General features: G+C 46.5%; 1 protein-coding gene across 2 annotated transcripts in view; it reads left to right on the forward strand.

Moving 5' to 3' along the window:
* Nucleotides 1-2,359: 2,359 nt before the first annotated feature.
* Nucleotides 2,360-25,813, forward strand: part of LOC140899000 (uncharacterized) — a 51,116-nt gene continuing 27,662 nt past the window's right edge. Inside the window, exons 1-2 of one of the 2 annotated variants that reach the window (XM_073313713.1) lie at nucleotides 22,361-22,517; nucleotides 25,268-25,332. The gene's annotated coding sequence lies outside the window, so the exon portion shown is untranslated. Of the gene's footprint in view, nucleotides 2,560-22,360; nucleotides 22,518-25,267; nucleotides 25,333-25,813 lie in introns of those variants that run through there. The other variant, XM_073313712.1, reaches the window with a different exon arrangement.

Consider the following 25,813-nt stretch of genomic DNA (forward strand, 5'->3'; position numbering starts at 1 on the left):
GCTGCATAGCTCTCTGATTTACACTGATAATCCCAAAAAGAAAAGGAGTACTTGTGGCACCTTAGAGACTAACCAATTTATTTGAGCATAAGCTTTCGTGAGCTACAGCTCACTTCATCAGATGCATAGAATCCCAGCAACCGAGATTGCCTAGAAAGGCCAGCACCTGCATTTTGCCTTTTTGCAAGGGCTATGACCAGTGTATTGCCTGCAGTTATAAGTTATTACACAGCTCTTTCTAAGCAAGCACATTTGTTCTGAAAGTAAAAACATTACAGAGAGAAAATTAAAACAATAAAAGAACCTGTACGCATGCTAAAAAGCTTAGCAGAGATCATTGCCAACTCCAATTTAGGGCTCTGGTAGGTGTCAGTCCTTCAAAACCTACAGCTGGGTTTTCCTCATAGTTACAAGTTCCTGCTAGTCTTTAGATCAGGAACCAGAAAGAAGACGGGGTAGATCAGCTGTTTCTTTATGCAACTCAGGCCTTAGAACCTGGTTCTGTAACAGTAAATCAGCAGGCAATCACCCCCTCCTCAGGGCGTAGCTTCAAAAAGGCCAGTTTTTTTCATAAGCAGAGTTGGGGAATTTGCATTAACTCCACCCTTGTCCCCTGGAAAGCCATTCTACAATAAGAGAACTTACTGTATGCGCTACAGGAGTTCATCAGCCCCTCTCCCTGCACAGAGGCCTTTGACCCCTCTCTTTCCCAGCAGTATTTCCTTATTTGTCAAACAGGCACTGAGAAATGACTGACTCAAATTCTGTTCTATTATCAACATCAAAGCATGTATCACAACATGTCCAAAGAACAATACAGTGGAAAACTGCATAGGAAATTACTTGTAACCACACTCAGTGCAATGATGATCACAAAAAATTAAGCTCTGGAATCTTTCTGGCCATGATTTCGGATGTTGTATTAATGTTCAGTTATTTACTCCTGAGGGCATTCTGCGCCAAAAAAAATATAAAAATTCTGTGCATAATACTTTAAAGTTATGCAAAATTCTGCAAATTTTATTTGTCCAATAAACGTGGAGGCTCCAGCATGGCATTGGGCAGCACAGGCCACTGGCTGAAAAGAGGTGGGAGATCACCCTGCAGCTTCCCCCAGGACACGGACTCAACGGTGAGGCTGCACCCAACCCTGACATAGTGCAAGGACCAGGCCTGCCCCAGAAACACCCCAGGGCCCTGCCCCTCCATGCCAGGTGCACCAGGTGTGGGCAGGCAGGCTCAGCAAGGCAGGATCCAAGTGTGGAGGGGCTTAGTATGGGAGGAATCCAGGTGTGGGTTGAGAAGGTTCTGTGTGGGGCAATCTGGGTGCGGGTGGCTCAGTGGGGGATCCAGGTGGGGGGGGGGATCTGGATGCACAGGGGCTTGTCGGGAGGTTCTGGGTTCAACAGTAATGGGACTCTGCAGAGGGGTCCAAGTGAAGGTGGTTGGGGCTCAGTTGTGGGGTCCAGATGCTAGGGGAGTGGGGCTGAGTGAGGTGGGGATCCAGGTGCAACTGGTTGGGGCTCAGTACCATGGAGATCCAGGTGTGTGCAGCTCATTGGGGTGGTCCAGATGCAGGGGGAATGGGGCTCATTGGGGGGGTTCTGGGTGCAGGGGGTGGGTGACACTTGGTGGGAGGGTCTGGGTTTGAGGGGTCTGTCTGCACGGGGGTTGGGCGGATGTGGGGACCAGCTCCCTGTACAGTGATCCCTCCCCCTGCAGCTGAGGAGCAATGGGTGCAGGAAGCGCAGGAGGGGTGGGGTGGAGTTTGCAGAGCTTCCTACAGCTGGGGAGGAATCTGGGGGTGGGTCTAACACGGTCCTGGATGCTGTGCAGGGGAAGAAGAAGTCCTGTCCTCCCCAGCCCAGCCAGGACTAGCAGCTGAGCCTGGCGCAGGGTAGGAGCCACCAGGCGGGTCTCCCTCACAGTGATTTACCTCTCTGCCGGCTGCCCTGCGCACCTGAAACATACTGCTGGGGAGGGTCGCATGACCGCTCTTGTGGCTTCCCTTTGCTTCCCTGTCAGAAAATCATTTTTCTGCAGGGAAACAAAGAAATCTGCAGGGGACATAAATTCTCCACATGTACAGTGGGGCAGAATTCCCCCAAAAGTATCATTTATATGTTTTTCCCAATCGGACTGCTTTATTCATTATTAGTATCTGTAAAGTGCTGACACTGTGTTCAGACCAGTACAAGGCATAGAAATAAAGACTGACCCTGCCCCAAACTGCTTAACAATGGGAAGACAGCTTTATAATTTAGCAATCTTCCAGGGATTTCCATGTGGCTTCAGTAATGGATAGACCTTATGTTGGCTTCCAGCAGAGAAATGGTGTCATGGGATATATGTACCTCACGCTGCTGATTGACAGTCTCTTGAAAGCTGGGAGGATAAGAAGGCTGGGAAGCAGAAGGGCAAGATGGCTAATAGAGGAGTGAACAGGCTGGAGAAAGGAGCTCCTGCCAGCACACGACTAAACAGCCACAGCAGAGTCAATAGCCCAGGAGGGGACTGACTGATTGACAGGCTGGAAAGCCTGCCGAGATCCAGAGGAAGGTAGGAGGGAGCTCAAGGCACTGTCAGAGTCGAAGAACCCTGATCCTCCTTATCTAGTTCGAGGGGCCCTGAGCTGGAACCCAGTGGAGTGGGCGGCCCTGGGTTACCTCCCAACCCCCTGATGGACTTGGGAGTGAAGAAAGGGTTTTCAGACTCCTCGGCACCAGGAATAGACTTGGTTTGTGTCTTTTCCAGGCCCAGGAATTAGCCAGATGTTCACTCAGAAAGCAACAGGGCCAGTGTTCCCTCTAATTTTTCTCACATACGTGAGGAATGAATTTTGTTATGTGCACCAATATGGAGATGATGTGTGACACATCACCTTCATATTGGTGCACATAACAAAATTCATGTGGTGGGGGTGGGGCCGAGGGGTTCGAAGTGTGGGAGGGGGCTCAGGGCTAGGGCAGAGGGTTCGGGTGCGGGGGGGGGGGCGCGGAGAATGAAGGCTCTGGGATGGGGCCAGGGATGAGGGGCTCAGGGGTGGGCAGCGGGTTGGTGTGTGTGGCGGGGTGAGGGCTCCAGCTGAGGGTGTGGGCTCTAGGGTGGGGCTGGGGATGAGGGGTTTGGGTGCAGGAGGGTGCTCCGGTGGGGAGAGAGGACTCTACCCAGCTCTCTCTCCCCGCAGCAACACCTGGGCTGGGGGGAGAGGTGCCTCTCCTTGCAGCAGCAGCTTCGGGGCTGGGGCCGCAGGATAGGCGCTCCTCCCCCAGCTGCGACAGGTCCGGGCTGGGGCTGGGTTTGGGCTGCCCCTCTCCCAACCCCAACTCAGCCCCAGACCTGCTGCAGCAGGTTGTGGGTTGGGCTAGGTTGGGGCGGCGAGAGGGGCTCCTCTCCACCGGCCATGGCAGGTCCGGGGCTAGGGAGGGGCCAGAAGAAGGACGCCCCTCCCACGAAAGGTCCTGGCTGGGCAGGTTCCCTGAATGCCTGTGTGGCGCTAAATAGGGTGCTGCACGGCCATGTGGCCACGCAGCTTATAGGGAACTTAGAACAGGGCCTGCCCATATGGATTAAAGGGGCACTCACAGGAGCAAGAGGCGGTTTCAGGACGTAGAGCCTTCAGGAAACCCCTCTTTTTCTGTCACGCTTGGAAAGCCAGGCTGAAAAACTTGTGCTATGGGCTTTGTGAAGTTTAGCTCACTGTGCTGTTCAGGGCTGATAATGATTTGCACGCAGGGACCAGCTGTATCTGCAAAGATTACACACATTCGGTGTAGTTCTAAAAACTCCCTAATGAGAGTTACTAGAATATAGAAGCAAAAGAGACATTTCTCCTTATAGTCCATCTGATGGCAAGCTCAGCCTCACTCTGGATAATGGAGCAAGGAGGGAATTTTTGAGATATTCCCCCAAAAGAGGATTTTCAAATGAGTAAATTCTTCCAGGAATTCACAGGTAAACATGCTGCTGACTCACAGTGAGCTCAGTCCCAAAGTGCTTAGTCAGCCTACCCTTCTAGTGAAGACAATGAGTCAGGATTAAGGCATGGGTCCAGCATTTGTTTCAAAATCTATTGTAGGGAAGATTTCATTGGGCATGAGCAACAGGTTCCAGGGAGAGGAGAAGGAGCCTTCAGAGATGCAAAGCCTACCCTTCCCTGCAGCTCATGCTGGGGCTTTACAGCCTGGGCCTACACGTGTAGGTCTGTACTGCAGCTGGGCGTGTGCCTCCCAGCTGATGTGGACATACGTGCTAGCTTCACTGGAACCAGTGTGCTCAAAATAGCACTGTGGATGTTCTAGAAGCATGGACTAGCGACCCTCGCTCAGACCCAGGGGGTCAAGTGGTCTTGTGCTTGGATGGCTAGTCTGTGCCATTGCCCGTGTACGACATCCATGCTGCTATTTTTAGTATGCTAGCTTAGGTGGAGCTAGCATGTGTCCAAATACCCAGGCTGGAGGCAAGCTCCCAGGTGCAGGGTGGACACACCCTAAGACTTTTCCTACTGGCGTGGTTCATTCTGAGAAGGGGAAATTGGCAAAATCTACAATAGCAAAATGGAATCAGAAGACCATTCCATTCAGGATTCCCAGCCCATTTCCCGATTGATACACTGGAGAGTCAAGTGACATCCATCCACCCCTCTGGTTGAGGTGCACACAACTAGAGGGTTTGTTCTCTTTTAAGAAAACAGTGTTACGGGTGTGAGGCAAGGTGGTTGGATCAATGGTTCTGGTTTTAGCCCACCTCTGCTTACAACTTCTTTGTTCACGGTACACCCGGATTCTCCACCCATGAGCTGCAGCTCAAACACAAACCAAGCAATCAGCACTACTGAGTTTAGAATAAAGCCATGCTGTGCAAACTGCCTTCCTTCCAAATATGAACTTCCACCTCTTCTCTCCCATCACTTCCTCCTTCCTCAATTCTCCCCCCTTACTTGTTAGGATGATCTTCTCTTTAAATGCTGGGCCAGATCCTTGAATGATGTAAATCAACAAGCTCCATTGAAAAAATCCACACAACCACCCAAATAGAGTGCAAACAGAATCTCCTCTGCTAGGGAAGAAAGATTAATTAAGTCTGCTAGGGACTTCACCATACAGGCCTAATTTGCCTGGAAATTATGACAGCTAGCTATCACCATTTAACTAGCTAGCTAGATCCTGTGTTTCTCAGAATTCCAGTAAACAGCTATCTGCACATCCCAGTACAAATAAGAGCAGAATAAGCTAATAATGGAAAGCTTTCTTCTTTCTTTCCAGCTATCAGGGAGTAATCACATTGCTGTGTATTGGCCTACCATGCGGGCCCTGGCAGAAAGCAAGAAATAGCCTCAGTCTTATGCAAGAATACAAGAAAACATTGCTTCCTTGACCAGATGGTCAAGGAAAATTAGTTCGGTTTTGGGTTTTGTTTTCTTGGCTTTTTTTCTTTCACTTGTGTTTTACTTTGAAAATCCCCACTGGTGCAGGATCTTCAAGAGAGTGGTTTATGCTTTCAATTTCTTGCACAATCTGCCTTTGGAATTTTGCCTTAACTACATGGTTACCCACTTTCCCACAACAGCTCACTACTTAAAAGAGTACGTCCTCTCTCAGCTATTTCATAGACTTTGTTTTAAAGAGAAACTGATCTTGTGCCAGCATGCTCTCCTAGTCTGAATATGGGACAGGGGATAGGAACTCCTGAGTTAAATCTCAGCCCTGCTACTCACTCACTATATGGCCTTGACCAAGTCACTGACTTTTGCTCTGCCTCAGTTTCCCCATCTGTAAAATGGGAGTAGTAATAGTGGCCTGCCTTGAAGGAGTGTTGTGGGGAATCAGTCAGTTAATGTCTAAGGGTAGGTCTACATTGGCAGAGTTACAGCTCAGAGAGCGCTGAAGTGAAACTGCTGTTGTGTGTTCACACTGTCAGCTGCCTGAGCAATAGTGTGTTCACACTTGTGGCACTTGCAGCGGTATTCGGAGCGGTGCACTCTGGGCAGCTATCCCACAGAGCATCTCTTCCTCTTCTGCTGCTAAGAGTTGTGGGAAGGTGGAGGGGGTTTCGAGGCATCCTGGGTCCTGTCCCAACACCTTGTGATGCATTGCTTCACATCCCAGCAATCCCTGTGCTTCCATCAGCATTTGGCGCTATCTTTCAACAGTTTGTGTATTGTGCGCTCTGCCTCTTTGGTCTGCAGGAATGGATCCTGAACTGTTGACCAGTATGCTGCTCGCTCTAACACGTCACGAGTGGCAGTGGAGGTATTCCTTAAACTACAAAGGCAAGAGGAGTGCGACATTGATCTCACCACGCGTACTAGCTATGACACGAGATTGCTTTTGGCATTCACGGAGGTGCTGACCACAGTGGAGCACTGCTTTTGGGCTCAAGAAACAAACACTGAGTGGTGGCATCACATCTTTATGCACATCTGGGATGATGAGCAGTGGCTGCAGAACTTTTGGATGAGGAAAGCCACATTCATGGGCCTGGGTGATGAGCTTGCCCCAGCCCTGCAGTGCAAGGACACGAGAAGGAGAGCTGCCCTGCCATTGGAGAAGCGTGTGGTGATTGCACTTTGGAAGCTGGCTACTTCTGACTGCTACCGATCAGTCGCTAACCAGTTCGGAGTGGGAAAGTCGACATTTTCCACAGGCTATCTTCGTTATGGAAGATATCTCACTGCTGAGGGTGAACAGGGAATCAAGGGAGGGTCTTCTCCAAGACTGCGGCTTCCACCCTGGGCCCTACGTGGCTTGCCTGTGTGCAGCAATGGTCTCCCCTCCCCCAGTGACAGCAGAGTGGTGCGGGGAAGTTACAGTTAATGGGGCAAGAAACAAAGCAGCTCTGCCAAAGAACCTGCGGCATCAGATTGCCCAGTATCTCGATGCGAGTTTCCTGGAGATCTCTGACGGAGATTCCCATGAAGTGAGGGAGTCAATCAACACCTGTTCCGCCGCTCAGACGAGGCATGTGGTGGTACATGCATCATCCAGACACAAGCCTGCATTCTGCAACCCTCCTACTCCCAACAACTCGCTTCAGCGATTCCCAAAATCAAATCCGCTTACCAGAGGCCTCCTCTCCTGTTTGCGCTTCACCAACATCTGACAGCTGTGACTGGCTAGCCTCCTCCAGGGTAGAGAAGAGCTTCTGGCTGCATGCATCTCTGACCTACAAGTCGTCCTCTGCCTCTGGGTCACCTTCCCGATCCTCGTCTAAGATTTCCTCCTCCTGGCTCGGTCCACTCTTGACTGGCACACGAGACACCAAAGTATCCACAGGGGCCTTCGCAGTGGAGGTGAGGTCACGGTCGAGTATCGCATCCAGCTCTTTGTAGAACCAGCAGCTTATGGGCGCAGCACTGGAGTGGCAGTTTGCCTCCTGCGCCTTGTGGTAGGCATTCTGCAGCTCCTTCACTTTGACCCTGCACTGCAGTGTTTCCTAGTCGTGGCCCCTTTCTGTCATGCATCGTGAAATCTGTCCATAAGTATCATAATTCCTACATCTGGAGCGCAGCTGGGACTGGCAGCCTCCTCTCCCCAGATGCTGATGAGGTCCAGCAGCTCAGCATTGCTCCATGCAGGGGATCGCCTGGTGCGTGGAGTCAGGCACCTGGCCAGCTGGAAAGATGCGCTGAGATCACTGCATGCATCACTGAGCAAACAGGAAGAGGACTTTCAAAATTCCCAAGGAATTCATGGGGAGGGGCTCACGCTTGGTCACCTGCGGGCAGGGCAGTGAAGTCCAAACCGATGACCAAAAAGGCAAAAACAGGCATTATGGGACACCTCCCGGAGGCCAACTGCAGTGCTGTAATCGACCAGGGCGTCTACATTGGACTGCAGCGCTGTACCCCCGGGGCAGAAAGCTGCATGTCTCTCGTTGGGGTGGTTTTTTTACAGTGCTGCAACTAAGCACTCAGTGGCTTGGCAATGTGTACACCTCGGGAGTTAAAATGCAGAAAGCTGCTTAAATGCGCAGAAACTTGCCAGTGTAGACAAGGCCTAAGAAGTGCTAGAGGCATGGTGAGCATTTTTCTGAGAGTGGCCCAGGGTGAGATTTTGTGTGTTAATGAAGAATTATTCTTACCCTGTTTTCTATACTGTAAGTTCTGTTTAAAGATGGAGGAACGTGCCTGCTTTCCCCACTGTTCCCTGGGATGGCAGCTGCTGAATTTCTCTGCAATGCTGTGGTGAAGCTCATAATAAACTAGTCACTTTCAATTTAAAGGAGAAGAAAATGCAGATGTGTCAGTGTTAGCAGCAAACTCACTGGCTGCCACAAGTTTCAAATGTGAATAAACTGAATGCCCAGATCTCGCATTTGGATACTCAGATAAGTACTTAGGCAGGTGAACTGTGCTAATGGAATACGGAACTGCATGATTGCAAGATGATTATTAAAATACACACACCCAACGACACTCAAGCAAGAACAATGTGCTCAGCATTATGTTAGAGACATAAAGGAGAAAGATTCTAATTACAGAGAGGATAAGGAAAAAGGAAATGTTTTTGATAATCTTAAACAACACAGTTCACTTACTGCCATTTCCCATAGATCTGAATTGTGTCATGCCAACTTGATAGGAAAACACAATACTGAGCAGGAGTACTAGTGGCACCTTAGAGACTAACCAATTTATTTGAGCATAAGCTTTCGTGAGCTACAGCTCACTTCATCGGATGCATCACGAAAGCTCATGCTCAAATAAATTGGTTAGTCTCTAAGGTGCCACTAGTACTCCTTTTCTTTTTGCGAATACAGACTAACACGGCTGCTACTCAAACAATACTAAGCATTGCTTCTGGTGGGCCATACCCACAGAACCCAATATTGGCCTTTCTTCAAGCTATTTAACAGCAGTTCTACCAGAAATAGGAGTTATACTTTAGCCTTCAGTTTACTAACCAATCATTCACCACAACATGCCTTGGCTGGATTAGAACCAAGTAGGCAGCAAAATGCTCTAGAGCCAACTCCCTGAGCCATTCAGCCAGCCAAGGGGAAAGTTTGAAACCTGAATCCCTCCCTACTACTGGGAAAATAGCAGAACAGTTCCATTAGCTCAGCCAGTACAGAAGAGATCAATCACACATGGCGGGACCGCCATATCCCAAAAGCAACGTAGTGTACATATAGGTCAATTCATCTCAGTGGGAGACCGGCCACTTGGGTTATTTGTACGAAGCTGGCATGATCAACTCACAGGTCTACATAGATTTTTGAAGGAGAGGAAACAGCAAGTTCTAGACTTCTGTTCTCCTCCACTCTTCAAAGTCAGATCCCTTGGGAGGATGGGCGGAGGGGAACTATGTCAGTGCCTTTTCCACCTCGGCACCCCATAAGGCTAAATATTACACTGGCTTGCTCCTTAAGTCATCACATTCGTGGTCAAGGAATAGGACACCCAGGCCTACTTTTCTTCCAGCACCAGCATAAATCAGGAGTAACTCACCTGAAGTCACTGGAAGCACACTGTCGTACCACTGGTCCAAAAGTGAGATGAGAATCAGGCTTTGGGTCTGACGCTCAGGAAAAATGAAATCAAAGGAAAGTCAATGTAGCCCTCCTCCTAATTGTATATGCCACTCAAAGCTGCTAAACTAACACAATAGCATGGTCATCTTCAAGATTCAAGCAGAAGCAGCTATTTAACTGCCCCAGGGTATCAGCTTGGGACAGTTGTACAGTGGTCACACCTGTGTCTATCCCAGTTGGGGCTCCCAAGTAGAGCCCTTTGTGGGACTATTTTTTTAATCCCGCTCCCAGAATATCCACTCCCACCTGGTCCATGCGCTTTCCCCCCTGCCCCCCACGCCCACGCCTCCCCCTCCCCCCCACGGAGGCCTGGGAACGCTCCCCTCCCCCTTCAGAGGCTTGGGGCCAGCCCTCCTCCTGCCCGCGGGGGGGCTGCGTAGGACACTAAAATGTCTAGGGACAGCCCTGTAAACAACGCATGGAAATAATTAAAAATTTTACCTCACAGCCGATCTACACTGCTTCAACTGGAGGATATTTGTCTTTTTTTCTCTTGATCCTCTTTCAGTCTCCTCTACATAATAGATCCAACTATGGCAATATTTATTGTTCTTCTGAAGATGTTTCCAATTTTCATTCCAGAATGCTGAGAAAAGCTTTCTGTTTTTTTAAAAGGACATGACACTGGATTGTTTTAAATCTTTTTTTTTTAGGTATTGTTTAAAATCATAAAACAGCAAAATGACAATAAGAGCTTGTCTACATGAACATTAGTTTGCAGAAGCCTGCCCCTTGTCTGGGTGAACTCTGCTGATGTACACTAACTGTTTGTTAGGGTGCTTTGATCAAGTCCTCTTTTGATTAGATCGGGGTGGCCAACCTGTGGCTCTGGGGCCACATGCGGCTCCTCAGAAGTTAAGATGCGGCTCTTTAGGCACCGACTCCGGGGCTGGAGCTACAGGCACCAGCTTTCCAATGTACCAGGGGGTGCTCACTGCTCAACCCCTGGCTCTGCCACAGGCCCTGCCCCCACTCCACCCCTTCCTGCCCCCTCCCGAGCCTGCCATGCCCTCGCTCCTCCCCCCGTGCCCCAAAGCCTCCTGCATGAAACAGCTGATCGAGAGGTGCGGGGAGGGAGGGGGAGATGCTGATTGGTGGGGCTGCTGGTAGGCAGGAGGCGCTTGGAGCAGGGTGTGTGGGGGAGAGTTGATCAGGGGCTGCTGACATATTACTGTGGCTCTTTGGCAATGTACATTGGTAAATTCTGGCTCCTTCTCAGCTCAGGTTGGCCACCCCTGGATTAAACCAAAGTGCTCTAATGAACTGTTGACATGTCTCAGCAGGATCCACACTGACAGAGGTGGAAAGAAAAGGAGTACTGTTGTCATCATGAATAGGTCGGAATATGAACAAGAGGCTGCTTGGCAGCTCTCCAACACCACTTTCTACAAGCCATTACCCTCTGATCCCACTGAGAGTTACCAAAAGAAACTACAACATTTGCTCAAGAAACTCCCTGAAAAAGCACAAGATCAAATCCGCACAGACACACCCCTGGAACCCCGACCTGGGATATTCTATCTACTACCCAAGATCCATAAACCTGGAAATCCTGGGCGCCCCATCAGCTCAGGCAGTGGCACCCTGACAGCAGGATTGTCTGGCTATGTAGACTCCCGCCTCAGGCCCTACACTACCAGCACTCCCGGCTACCTTCAAGACACCACTGACTTCCTGAGGAAACTGCAATCCATCGGTGATCTTCCTGATAACACCATCCTGGCCACTATGGATGTAGGAGCCCTCTTCACCAACATTCCACACAAAGATGGACTACAAGTCGTCAAGAACGCTATCCCCGATAATGTCACGGCTAACCTGGTGGCTGAACTTTGTGACTTTGTCCTTACCCATAACTATTTCACATTTGGGGACAATGTATACCTTCAGATCAGCGGCACTGCTATGGGTACCCGCATGGCCCCACAGTATGCCAACATTTTCATGGCTGACTTAGAACAACGCTTCCTCAGCTCTTGTCCCCTAATGCCCCTACTCTACTTGCGCTATATTGATGACATCTTCATCATCTGGACCCATGGAAAAGAAGACCTTGAGGAATTCCACCATGATTTCAACAATTTCCATCCCACCATCAACCTCAGCCTGGACCAGTCCACACAAGAGATCCACTTCCTGGACACTACAGTGCTAATAAACGATGGTCACATAAACACCACCCTATACTGGAAACCTACTGACCGTTATTCCTACCTACATGCCTCCAGCTTTCACCCTGACCACACCACACAATCCATCATCTACAGCCAAGCTCTGCGATACAACCGCGTTTGCTTCAACCCCTCAGACAGAGACAAACACCTACAAGATCTCTATCAAGCATTCTTACAACTACAGTACCCACCTGCGGAAGTGAAGAAACAGACTGATAGAGCCAGAAGAGTTCCCAGAAGTCACCTACTACAGGACAGGCCTAACAAAGAAAATAACAGAATGCCACTAGCCGTCACCTTCAGCCCCCAACTAAAACCCCTCCAACGCATTATTAAGGATCTACAACCTATCCTGAAGGATGACCCAACACTCTCCCAGATCTTGGGAGACAGGCCAGTCCTTGCCTACAGACAGCCCCCCAACCTGAAGCAAATACTCACCAACAACCACATACCACACAACAGAACCACTAACCCAGGAACCTATCCTTGCAACAAAGCCCGTTGCCAACTGTGCCCACATATCTATTCAGGGGACACCATCACAGGGCCTAATAACATCAGCCACACTATCAGAGGCTCGTTCACCTGCACATCCACCAATGTGATATATGCCATCATGTGCCAGCAATGCCCCTCTGCTATGTACATTGGTCAAACTGGACAGTCTCTACATAAAAGAATAAATGGACACAAATCAGATGTCAAGAATTATAACATTCATAAACCAGTTGGAGAACACTTCAATCTCTCTGGTCACGCGATTACAGACATGAAAGTTGCAATATTACAACAAAAAAACTTCAAATCCAGACTCCAGCGAGAAACTGTTGAATTGGAAATCATTTGCAAATTGGATACAATTAACTTAGGCTTGAATAGAGACTGGGAGTGGCTAAGTCATTATCCAAGGTAACCTATTTCCCCTTGTTTTTTCCTACCCCCCCCCCAGACGTTCTTGTTAAACCCTGGATTTGTGCTGGAAATGGCCCACCTTGATTATCATACACATTGTAAGGAGAGTGGTCACTTTAGATAAGCTATTACCAGCAGGAGAGTGGGTTTGTGTGGGGGGGGGTGTGAGAAAACCTGGATTTGTGCTGGAAATGGCCCAACTTGATTATCATACACATTGTAAGGAGAGTGATCACTTTAGATAAGCTATTACCAGCAGGAGAGTGGGGTGGGGGGAGGTGTTTTTTCATGCTTTGTGTGTATAAAAGATCTTCTACACTTTCCACAGTATGAATCCGATGAAGTGAGCTGTAGCTCACGAAAGCTTATGCTCAAATAAATTGGTTAGTCTCTAAGGTGCCACAAGTACTCCTTTTCTTTTTGCAAATAAAGACTAAAACGGCTGTTACTCTGAAAACTGACAGAGGTGGCAGGCTAGTGCAGGATAGATTGACAACCCATTTTAAAACCAACTAAATGTTCACGTAGGCAAGCCCTAACACAGTTAAATAATTCACTTCAATCAATAGTTTATTAATGTTAATATTTCACCCTGTTACCTGAAAAGCGCTTTACCAGAGGCTACTCTGACTTCAGAGGATCAGCCACTGGATCTGGTGTGGGGGAAGGGAGTAAAACTGGTTTAAATTTACCCACCAGTGGGACCTCGTCACCTCCAAGCACTCCTTTCCTGGAGCGGAGCTGAAGATCTGGCCCTTGGTTGGTCATTTGCTCTGAGTGTCTTCTGCACTAGGTCACCTCAGACCTCCTTTAATCCAGTCCCGGGACATTTGAAGAGGCTCAGCTGTGACTGGATGGAGGGGGCAGCAGATTAACAGTGAGAAAAAAGGGGTGAGCCTCCACTTGAGAACACCAGGACTAGCCACATTTACTGCCTCAGAGGACCTGAACCAAACACAGCACCCTCGCAATTTGAGTGGCCTCAATGTACTGTCAACCTGTCATCCAGCCTGCTGCGCCCCCTGCACTGTGCATAGTGAGTCCAGGGCAATAAGCTCATCCCTGACAGCAGTCCTGTCAGCTCGCTACACAACACAGGCCTCCACTAAAATCCTCTAACCTTCTCCCTTCCAACAAACATCTCTGCAACATGCCAATCCTTTGCTTCTCTGGGGGATGAACTGTGAGAAATCTGAATAAAAGTCCTAAAGGGACATATGGAACTAAGGGGACTGCTGTGAGAGCAGGGGCACTGTCTGTGCTATGAAGGGCCCTTTGACCAGATAAACTGCAGAGGGGAACTTGCATTTTTTCTCAACTCTTTGTGGCTGCTCTCCAGAGCGACTCTTAGCAAAGACTAAGCCCCAGAGGAATTTAGGAATGGGGGAGGGGAGATTGGGAAAGAAAGCCTAAAAGAAAGACCAGATTTTGATGAACTGCTGACTGCTAAAAAAATCCCCAAACTAGGTTTTGTTTGAGTTTAATTATGATGACCAAACACTTCAGCTGGTGTTTATTATGCAGAATTACTAACAAAACTGAAAGGATGCGCATCAGGAGAAAACAAATCTAATTGCTAAGCACTCTATGTACTTGGTCCTAAATCACTCCTAGAGAAGGATGCTAAAGAAGAGAATTTTATGAATTGATTTAATAACTGCAGATGCCTTAGGTTGTGGGTTGTCTTGGCCAGTAAATCCGTGTCAGACAGGTGATGTGAGCACACTGTGTTAGAAGAGCTGAGAACATTTATATACAGAATCATATCAAATCACAGTTTACAAATGGATTGATGAGCTCCATTTCCTATGACCTACCAGCATGCTGAAGGCAGATTCTGATCTCTTTAATAATGATGTAAATCCCAGTTACCTCTGCTGAAGTCAAGAGAATTAATTCTCTGATGCAATGGGAATCAGAATCATGCCACTGTGTATGCATTTGTCTCATTAAAAGCACTCATTAAAAAGTGCTGGGGAATGTGATAGAGCGTACTCTCATTTGGCCTAGGCTGTACTCAGCAGCTACTGCACACGCAATGCAGCTTCCATTGATGCATCTTAAATGGAAGCAGACACTAAGGCCTTGTCTACACTGTCAAGTATTTTCACTAAAAGGCAGCTTTTAGCGATGAAACCGCAGAGGTGTACACACTGCAAAGTCACTTTTTGAGACAAAACTCCTCAGTTGCAGCACTGTAATAAAACCACCTTGAGGTAGAGTGACCAAATGTCCCGATTTTATAGTGACAGTCCCAATATTTGGGGCGCTGTCTTATATAGGTGCCGCTTATCCCCCAGCCTCCGGCCCGATTTTTCACCCTGGCTATCTGGTCACCCTACCTTGATGAGAGTGAAAAGGCTTTTCGCGCAAAATTTTTCTCGCCATAGTGCCAGTGTATTGCTTGCTTTTCTCGCTGTAAGTGGCCTCCGGAGGTGTCCCACAAGGCCTGCGGTGACCACTCTGCTCATTGTTGTGAACTCTGCAGCCCTGCAGGATGCACCTCTCCCCTTTCAAAACTCCATTCTGACAGCCGGTGTGCCGCGCAGTGCTGCTCTGCTCCGGGAAACAGAGAGCCAGTCATTACCTTGGAACACTCCTGCTGTCTCCCACACTATGAACACAGAGGCAGGCAGGCAGGGGTGGATATAAATATATGTGTGTGTGTGTGTGTGTACTGTCTGTCCCCCTGCCATACACACATGCTCCCTGTCACACACTCTCCCTCCCCCCGACTTCAGTCGAAAAGCAGCTGGCAATCTAGTAGGATGCCCATGGAACAATGGGATTGAGAAACCTTCATCATGTGATGCTGTACCTGCCCCATGAGGCATTGCAAACCCTTCCCAAAGCACCCTGCCACCAGTTGCACAGTGGGATAGCTACCCACAGTGCGCTGTTCTCCTTGTCGTTGCAAGAGCTCCAGCAACACAAGGAGCACAGTGTGGACATGCAACAGGGGTTTAATTAAAGCACTTTAATAAATGTGGTATAACTTTCGGCAAAAAAACTTGGCCTAAACTTGTTTTGCATGTTGTTTAGCTCCCTGCAGCTTTCTTAGATGTATGGGTGTTCAACAGTATGATGTATAAAATGACTGAAGAGCTCAGTAAATCTCCTACCAGGCAGGGGTCCAGACAATTAACACTAGTCACAGTTGTCACAGTTGGCTTGGCAGCAATAGTGCTGGAACATATTAAAGAAGTTCTGTATTAAAATCACAAATGAATTTGATTCTCCATAGTTTAAATTCCAGGGTATTACTAATTAAGAGGTCTCTTGGTTTTTGGTACTTTCTCTCCCTCTATGTGTGAAACTTGCAAGCTGCTAATTGTGTTAGTACATTCTAAGACAGAGTCTGTTCTCAAAGCAATTCACAGAGAGAGAGACTCAAAGCAATACTCTAACAACAGAAACAGCACCCAGAGACTCCCCGCCCTTTTGTTGTATTAACAATTGTGATTAAAATAGAGATAGAGGATGTATGTGGATGGATGCTTGGTGTGGATAATAACTGAATGATCAGGGAGGTGCCAGCCCAAGAATCCAGTGTCCATCGGCTGAAGAAGGTGTCAAGTGGAAATAACCAGAGGACCCCCCGGAGGGCAGACTGGAATCCACCCAACAGCCTCAAGAATGGGAGAACCAAAGAACAAGATAACATCTTGGAGCCGTCAGGAATGTGCTATCTGCGATTGATTCAGCAACAGCATGATGAAGCAATTCCCACAGACTGGCATAGGAAGAAATTCTGATAAAAATAGACTCTAAAAAGTGAGAACTTTGGGGTCTGATTCTGCAAACCAACTTCCAGGAGCATCAGATGAGCATCTGACAAGGCCCTGCTCTCTCCTCATGTCCAGGCCACCTGGCCAGTGGCTTGGCATGAGCAACTCTAAGGCTGGTAACTATGATAACAACCTTGCAGAACCTGTGTGTGTGTGTGTGTATGTTTGTATGAATGAATGTGTGAATAAATATGAGATTGAATGGAATGTTATAACTATAACTAACTGCTTACTATGATTCTTTCTGTATTCACAGTAAATGTGGTATTTTGCCTTTTTCCCTTTAATAAGATCCTGCTGGTTTTTATTTTATTGGTACAACAATAGGCCCCTTTGTTGGCATTCTCACCTTAGAGACCCAGGGCTGACTGGGCCATTGAGATGACACTCTATCTCTTCCTCTCTAGAAAGTTGTGCACATCAGGTCAAGGTTGGAGTATTTACATTAGCAGGACATTATGGGGAAGCTTGAGTTGTCACTTCCTGAGATGCACCCATTACATGAATGAACAGGTTTTCACTTTGTAGGGTTATTACTCTGACATCTATGACCAGCACTAATATAACTTTAATATTTAAATTACAAAAATTAAAAGAAATGGCAATGGACAAGTGGTGACCTGTGGGATGAACACTATGCTGGCTAGAATATCAGAAAGGGACACTCAGTGCAATCTTGTATCAGAAAGGGCACTGGGGTTAGATGGACACTTTGCAATTCTCCACTGCCTGCCAAACTAAAGATCTCAAAGCACTTTACAAGGTACTTCCGAGGTGGTCTCCAGTTTTGTGCTTTAGTTTGATTATGGAAGCAACTGTGCAGGCCTCTAGGATTGGGATTTTCAAAAGTGCTCAGCAGTGGTCTAACTCGGCTCCCATAGGAAACAACGGCAAAACTGCTTTTGACTCCACTGGGAGCAGAGTTAGACCAATCCTGATTGCTTCTGAAAACCCCACCACTAAGGGCACATCTTCACTGGCTTGTGCAGTTGTGGCATAGCGCTGGGAGAGAGCTCTCCCAGCGCTCTAAAAAACCCACCTCCACGAGGGGCGCAGCTTCCAGCGCTGGTGCACTGTCTATACTGACATGTTACAGCGCTGAAACTTGCAGCGCTCAGGGGGGTGTTTTTTCAAACCCCCGAGTGAGAAAGTTGCAGCGCTGTAAAGTGCCAGTGTAGACAAGCCCTAAGTATCTGCATCTGACAACACCCAAAAAACAATCAATCCGTCTATTAGGACCCGTCATTTGTCTCTGGAATCTAACAGCAGGTGTAAAATTGGAAGATGGTATGAGAGACCTTTGTAACCCTAGCGAACCAAGTATCACACCCTCTCTGTGGGTTAGGGATTATACAGTTCCCTTCACCTACTACTGAAATGCATCCACCACTGGAGAATATCTGTTTAAAAGAACACAGCAACACTACACAATACAGGACAGGAAATGAAGAAAAATACTGTGAGTAAATTTAGGTAGGAGACTTGAATTCACAATGGTAACTATCTGGGGAATTTTAACTAGTCAGAAGGCACCCAACAGAACTGGAATGTGACCAGGACACTCGTTTTATTAGCCCTACTCTTACAAAAAGTTGCCAGGAGCTCTTAAATGACCATATGTGGACGGGACCTGGAACGTATGCCAAATTCAAAAGGCAGCACCTCCAGCAATTCAAAACCTTCCATAATCATGCTGCAGTGTTGGCTTCATACTGACAGTGAAAGAAGAGCGAACTGTGATGAGTTGAGTCAGCAATCACTTTCTTACTAGAAATAAAGGAAATGTAATATAATATCCTGGGAATGGGCTAGAGCAAAACTACAAATGGCTGAGTGGGGTGAAGCAATGCAAATGACTATGGTTAAGCAGCTGAGTAAAGGTCCAAGGAACTGAAGAAACAGGGGTATAAGTAAAATAAGCAAGTTAGCTATGTGAAACATATTACAAAGGCTACAAAGTGCAACAGACTTCTGGGAATTAGGGAGCAGTTGTCAAAAACAGGAAAGATTAGGGGTTTCAAAAACAAGGAAGTTCAGTGGGGAAATTCTAATCCCCACAGGAGCTCTGTGCAATACTGATTACAATTTAATGGCAGGGTCCAATATGAGGATGGAATTAACTTAATCTCTGTCTAGATATGATGGTAACATTGTGGGAGTTGTGTTCAATCACCCTGCAGATCGTCAACCTGTGCAGTACTAAGGGAAAAATTATCTATTCCTCCCCAAATTCGGCCATGCTTTATCCTCTCTGCTAATGGGATTTGAGGGATACTCTATGACCTGGTCTGGACTGTGTTAGGAGCAACAGTAATGTGTCATCTGTAGCTTGGGTTGCCAACATTATATTTCAAAAATAAGGCGCTGTTTTCTTAGCACCCCTTTCCCCCAGTATTATCATCATTATTAGGATTGATAATAATTTATAAGCAGTAATCACCTACATTCGCCAGGGCTATTTCTCGCTGCTTTTTTCAGCACTCAACAACTCCCGAACTTGTTGTACAGAGATGAAAAAATATGAGACGTCCCTTGTAAAAAGGGACTGTTGGCAGCTCTATCTGTAGCAGAGCACTTTAATTCATAAGCCCCCGGGTTAGTTGAGAAATCTTCCCTATGGCTATGGAGCTGAGAGCTCAAATAACCTCAGCAGAGTTGGTATCATCCTCCCGACCCATATCTTCCCAAAAAATGTTTGGGGAAATAGCTGGTGGATCTGTGCAGAGGAAGATTCACAGGCCTCACCACCAACATAGCACTGCAGGCACTTGCCAGTGTTCAGGGGCCAGGGACATACCTTCTCTGGAGCACAGCAGACAGGGATCACTGTCCTCCCCACATTGTGCTGCCCAGTGCTTTGTAGCTAGAGTATGGTTGTCCCCTGTGCAGGGGAGACTTCAGCAAGGGAGAAGGGGCTCCCGTAGCCTGGCCCTACATTTCTTGGCCTAGTCAAACTCGTATTAATACTCTGCATTTCTCAGGCACCTTTTGTCCAAAAACCTCACATCACTCTACAACCATTAACTGGTCCCTCCAGACATGTCTCTGAGTTACTGTTGGCAGAACCCCATGTATTCCACAATTCTGTGGTCATGGAATTCACCTCTTCACACAGAAACATGCTCCAGAACACAGCTTTCACTGTAACAAAATTATGCTCCCAGCCTTCATGGCTGTGAAGAAAATCTTGAAAACCTGAGTATGCAGTGTTATCTTCCTGAGTCCGCAGACAGCCTGAATCATAACTCTGAGAACTGCTCCATTTATCTTAATCGGTAGTTCAGTCTAAAACCTAAAGATAACCATCTGTGGCATACTGAAAACCAAATATATGGAGGCAGTGTAAAGAAACCAAACATCAAAATAATTGATACAGGGTATGCAGTGCTGATGATAGTGTGATCAGGTACCTGGAAGGGCTACACTGAAAATGCCACACTCAGGGCAGACTGCAAGAAATTGCACAGACAATTCCTAAAGTTGGTGGTTTACTCTATAATTAGATTCACCAATCCAATAACAAAAGAACTTCTGCAGTACTACACTGGTTAACTAGAAGCCAAACACATAATTTAGTCCCCTTTAGGAATTCCAGTCCTTGGCTCCCACCCAATCTAATACAGTGAGAGGTTATTGAAAACCCATTTCACCATATGTGAGGTTCTTTCTAATCGCAAAGCATCAGACACACATCCCAAGGGCAATATGAATCTCAGATTTTACCCAAATATCACACGGTCAGCCAATCTTTAGTAAACTAACTAAAGAGTTAATAATAAAAGAAGACCGTTATAAATGGTCAATAGATCATATGTATACAAATGATTGCAAAGTCCTTATATCAGGTTTGTAGCAGTGATGGAATAGATGGCTAGCTTGTAAAGTCTCTCTGGTAACTTCTAAAAGATTGGCAGGTCTTCAGTCCATAGTTCAAGATGCTCCTTTTAGTTGTAAATCCACAGTCCAGAGAATTATAGCAGGAAAGAGGCAAAATGGAGGTGTTTCAGGTGTCTTTGTAGATCCTCTGCCACGTGCATGGAAATGTACTGTCCCAAACAAAGATCACAGCCCCTGTCTGTGGAAAGTTACCAGCCAAGATGGAGTCCAGGGTCACATGAGTATATTACATGCCCCTACATGTTTTGCTGAATCACAGTGGGTAGTCAATGGCTCCAGGCTGTCTGAGCCATCCTCAGGAAGAGCTATCTGGATAGGACGAGTTTCTTCAATGGCCCATTTTAGAGCTGGGCGTCCTTGATGGGCCATCAATACATAGCTGCCTAGCCCTAATGTAAATTCTATCCAGTGGACGTCACTCAGGAACAAAACACAGGTTGGAGATACAAATGTACTGTATAGCCAACACTCATAACTTTAGATCCAAAGATAATACATGGATAAATTGTAGCTTTTTCACTGACACCTTACATGATACGTTTTGTGAAAGATTTGTTGCAATGTATAACAGTGATAATATCAATGAAATGAAATGGTCATCTTTAATCATAAAATGGTCAGCTTTACAGATAGTGTCCATTTTCAAATTCCATTCCATTCTCCATTTTCAAAATTGATCTGAAGCTGCTGAAGAATTTCCACCAAAAGCCGCAGATTCCAGTGGCCTTGCCACAGATTTTAGGTGCAGCTTACCACAGAGTACATAGGGCTTTGGACTGCAGAGAAACCTAATTATCCATATTAACAAAGCAGAGGCATAGCAAGATCTGAGTGACTTGCCCATGGCTTCATGGCAAGTCAATGGCAGACTCAAGAATGGAACCAAGGAGTCCAGACAGAACTGTTTGGGACAATACATGTGATGTGAGTTTCCTAGGAGGTACTTGGGAGGAAATCCATTATCTAATGATTATCTGCTCCTGGAAACTCCAGATCAAAGACCCCTGAAAGGTAAAGAAGGGACTAAACTTTCATGAGTGGGCTAGTTCTGAGCTGAGGGTGCTATGAATTTGTGACCACAGTCAAGGCCCTTTTCCGGGGTTTTGAAGGACTGCTCCAGTCAGAGCCCATGTTAAAGTTGGGGTGATCTCTGCTTAGCTTCATTTGCATGTGTGTAGGTTCTTTTATTGTTTTTAATATGTTTTCTCTGTAATGCTTTTACCTTAAGAATAAAATATGCTTGCTTTTAAAGAACTATGTGGTAACTGTAGGCAGTTACACTGTTATTAGTCTCCAAAGAGACAAAAAAATAGGGTTACTTAGACAGACTGTCTTTTGCTGGGAATAACACAATGAAGCAGGGAACTGTTCAGTTTGGCAATACCCTGCTCAGGAAGGAGAGAGAAGCGTGTCTCCAACCAAGAAAGGCAATGTCTAGGGAGCAAGAAGCTTGAGAGTGGATGACCTTGTTGTACCACTAAGGCCTTGTCTACGCTACAAAATTTTGTCACCAAAAGTTATGCGCTTTACCTACAGTGCTTTAATTAAACTGCTGTTGCATGTCCACACTATGCATCCACACTAGCAGCTCTTGCATCGACAGAGAGCAGTGCACAGTGGGTAGCTATTTCATTGTGTAACTGGCTGCAGGGTTTGCAGTGCCTCATGGGGCAAGTACAGCATCACATGATGCAGGTTTCTCAATCCCATCATTCCAGTATTCTAGTAAATTGTCAACCGCTTTTCAACTGAAGGGGGAGGGGGAGGGAGAGGAAAGTGGTGTGGGAACAGCAGGCTGACCGACCTATCCTGAGGCAGGGGGAGGGGGACACCCCCTCCATCTCAGACCCTGGTTCTGCTCAGCACAGCAGTCTCTCCCAAAGCAACCCGCTCTACCTACCTATGGTTCTGTGATTCCCTCCGAGTTCTCCCACAGCCTCCTCAGCTGCTGGGAGCAGCATCCTGAGGAGCTCTGTGAGCTCTCCAAGCGGAGGAATGTCAAAGTAGCACAGCGGTCGGTCCCTACCTGCTCCCTGCAGCAGCAGTCCGCCTGTTGCTGTGTTCCTAGTGCTGGGGAGAACAGCAGCATTCCACTCTAATGATTTGTTCTTTGTTCCCAGAGCAGAGCAGCTTGCTCAGCTGTCAAGATACTTCCAGGAGCTTTGAAAGGGGAGGGGCACATGCCTGCAGGGTAGCAGAGATCAAAACGGTGAGCAGAACGGTCATGGCAGGCATTGTAGGATACTGGGGGAAGCCAGTTATGTCGAATAACAAACAGCAGCTTTAAAAATTTTATTCAGATGATGTTAAAATAAAAAGAAAATGGTACAGAGTTTAAGCATAGAAGTTTCTGCTTATCAGGGAATAACGTACAGATTATCAAGGGGTGCGAAGTTCGGTTTAGGATTAGCTGGCGTAAGGAATACATAATCTGCAATATCCTCAATTCGGGGTAAAAGGTTAATGGATCAAAGTACAGACATTGAGATATGAGGGTATGTTGTTCATATAACGGTTATGTTCAGGTGTGGAGTATAATGAGTGGATACGATGATGAGAATGGATTTACCCTCATTTGGTGAGATTTAATGTTCAGTGAGTTTATGGTTCCAGTTCATATGTTCCAATGGAAAAAGTCTCTCGGTCCCTTTCTCGAAGTTGATGCACAATGTCTACACTGAGGCTTTGTCATAAAAAGCTTTATGCCTCTTGTCGAGGTGATTTTGTTTTGCCACCAAAAGAAGCTTTGTCGTGTGTACACCTCCCCTGTTTTGTTGGCAAAAGGCAGCTTCTACCAACAAAACTTTGTAATGTAGACAAGGCCTAAGACAGACTACTGGGCCAGATCCTCAGCTGACAGGCATGAGCAGAGTCAAGAAGAATGATACCCCCCAGGATATAAAACTGTACTTATCACATTTTATATTATGTTAGGAAGAGATACCTCTTAGTTATGTCAATTTTTGCCTTGCATAAAGTGTTTGGTTGGAGTCTTCAATTGTTAAAAGGCAAATGAGGAACAGAAGTTCAATACCCCTCCTCATTGTAAAAGGATGTGAAGATATTCTAAGATATTGCAAAGAGAAGTGATGTGCAGGTACATCAGACAAACTAAGAGCCTCTTATTGTCCCTTGTGTCAGAATATACTCCTGTATTCATACCCTACACACTACTGTAATAGTCTTTGTACAAAGTATGCCTTGTATCTTTTAAAAACTAATAACTTGCTGCCCAACAACATCATGGTGAAATATATTATATTGTATTATATGTAAAGTTATGAACATAACCTGAAATCATGACTGAAGTGTGTTTACCAGACAAGTCTGAAAGATAGGCAAACCTGTTTCTCAAAGACAAAAGACAAGTTGACACCTCTAGACAGGTGTCATCAAATGTAATGGGCCATCACCTATCAAGTGGCCATTCTTTGACAAGGAAAGGGGTCAGGAATAAATAGATCTGCATCTTAGCAAACAACAGCTAACACCTCTTCCCCACAAGACTTCCTGTCTCCTTGCTTTCAGCTGTAAAGAACTTTATCTAGGGAAGGTTTCAGAGTAACAGCCGTGTTAGTCTGTATTCGCAAAAAGAAAAGGAGGACTTGTGGCACCTTAGAGACTAACCAATTTATTAGAGCATAAGCTTTCGTGAGCTACAGCTCACTTCATCGGATGCATTCAGTGGAAAATACAGTGGGGAGATTTATATACATAGACAACACGAAACAATGGGCGTTACCATACACTCTGTAAAGAGAGTGATCCCTTAAGGTGAGCTATTACCAGCAGCCGGGGTGGGGGGTGGGGGGGGGGAACACATTTTGTAGTGATAATCAAGGTGGGCCATTTCCAGCAGTTGACAAGAACATCTGAGGAACGGTGGGGGGTGGGGGTGGGGGAAATAAACATGGGGAAATAGTTTTACTTTGTGTAATGACCCATCCATGCCCAGTCTCTATTCAAGCCTAAGTTAATTGTATCCAGTTAGCAAATTAATTCCAATTCAGCAGTGGTGGTGGAGAGCTGCCAGCAGCCTCTTGTTCATATTCCGAACTATTCATGATGACGACAGCCCCTCCTTTGTCAGCCTTTTTGATTATGATGTCAGAGTTGTTTCTGAGGCTGTGGATGGCATTGTGTTCTGCATGGCTTAGGTTATGGGGCAAGTGATGCTGCTTTTCCACAATTTCAGCCCGTGCACGTCGGCAGAAGCACTCTATGTAGAAGTCCAGTCTGTTGTTTCGACCTTCAGGAGGAGTCCATCCAGAATCCTTCTTTTTCTAGTCTTGGTAGGAAGGTCTCTGTGCATTAGTATGTAGTTCAGAGGTGTGTTGGAAATATTCCTTGAGTCGGAGACGTCGAAAATAGGATTCTAGGTCACCACAGAACTGTATCATGTTCGTGGCGGTGGAGGAACAGAAGGAGAGGCCCCGAGATAGGCCAGATTCTTCTGCTGGGCTAAGAGTAGAGTTGGATAGATTAACAATATTGCTGGGTGGGTTAAGGGAACCACTGTTGTGGCCCCTTGTAGCATGCAGTAGTTTAGTGTCCTGTTCCTCAGACGTTCTTGTCAACTGCTAGAAATGGCCCACCTTGATTATCATTATAAAAGGTGCCCCCCCTTCCACACACCCCCCACCCCCCCCCCGCTCTCCTCCTGGTAATAGCTCACCTTAAGTGATCACTCTCATTACAGTGTGTATGGTAACACCCATTGTTTCGTGTTCTCTATGTATATAAATCTCCCCACTGTATTTTCCACTGAATGCATCCGATGAAGTGAGCTGTAGCTCACGAAAGCTTATGCTCAAATAAATTGGTTAGTCTCTGAGGTGCCACAAGTACTCCTTTTCTTTCTGCGAATACAGACTAACACGGCTGCTACTCTGAAACCCGAACTAGACAAGGGCAAAAACACCTTAAGTTATCACTCTCCGTCTATCTCTCTCTTTTCAGCTAAGCAGACAAAATAAACAGCTGTTGGACTTGAAACTTGGTCAGCAATGTACAGAAAACCTGTGGTAAGAATTTCATCTTGAACTAAGTCTAGTTTCGCAAAAAGAAAAGGAGTACTTGTGGCACCTTAGAGACTAACAAATTTATTCTCTAAGGTGCCACAAGTACTCCTTTTCTTTTTGCAAATACAGACTAACACGGCTGCTACTCTGAAACAAGTCTAGTTTGTTATGTTTAATACTGAGAAGAATTTTATTGTTCTTCTTCTTGTAATCATTTCTGATTTTAATGCCATAATACTTATACTCACTTAAAACCTCTCTCTTTGTAGCTAAATAAACTTGTTTTATTCTTTAATCAAAACTAATCCAGTGTTGTGAACTGTGTGGGTAACTCCATTTAAAGTGGCAAGCTATTGTATTTTGATCCCCTTAGAGGAGCAACAGACCTAACCTATCTGGACTGTCCAGGAGACGGCTAGACAGTGCAGAGACATGTTTTTTGAGGGAAATCCATGACTGGGAGTGTATTGGAGTCACCGTGCAT

Source organism: Lepidochelys kempii, chromosome 15 (genome assembly GCF_965140265.1).
Source record: "Lepidochelys kempii isolate rLepKem1 chromosome 15, rLepKem1.hap2, whole genome shotgun sequence".
NCBI classification, from domain to species: Eukaryota; Metazoa; Chordata; order Testudines; family Cheloniidae; genus Lepidochelys; species Lepidochelys kempii.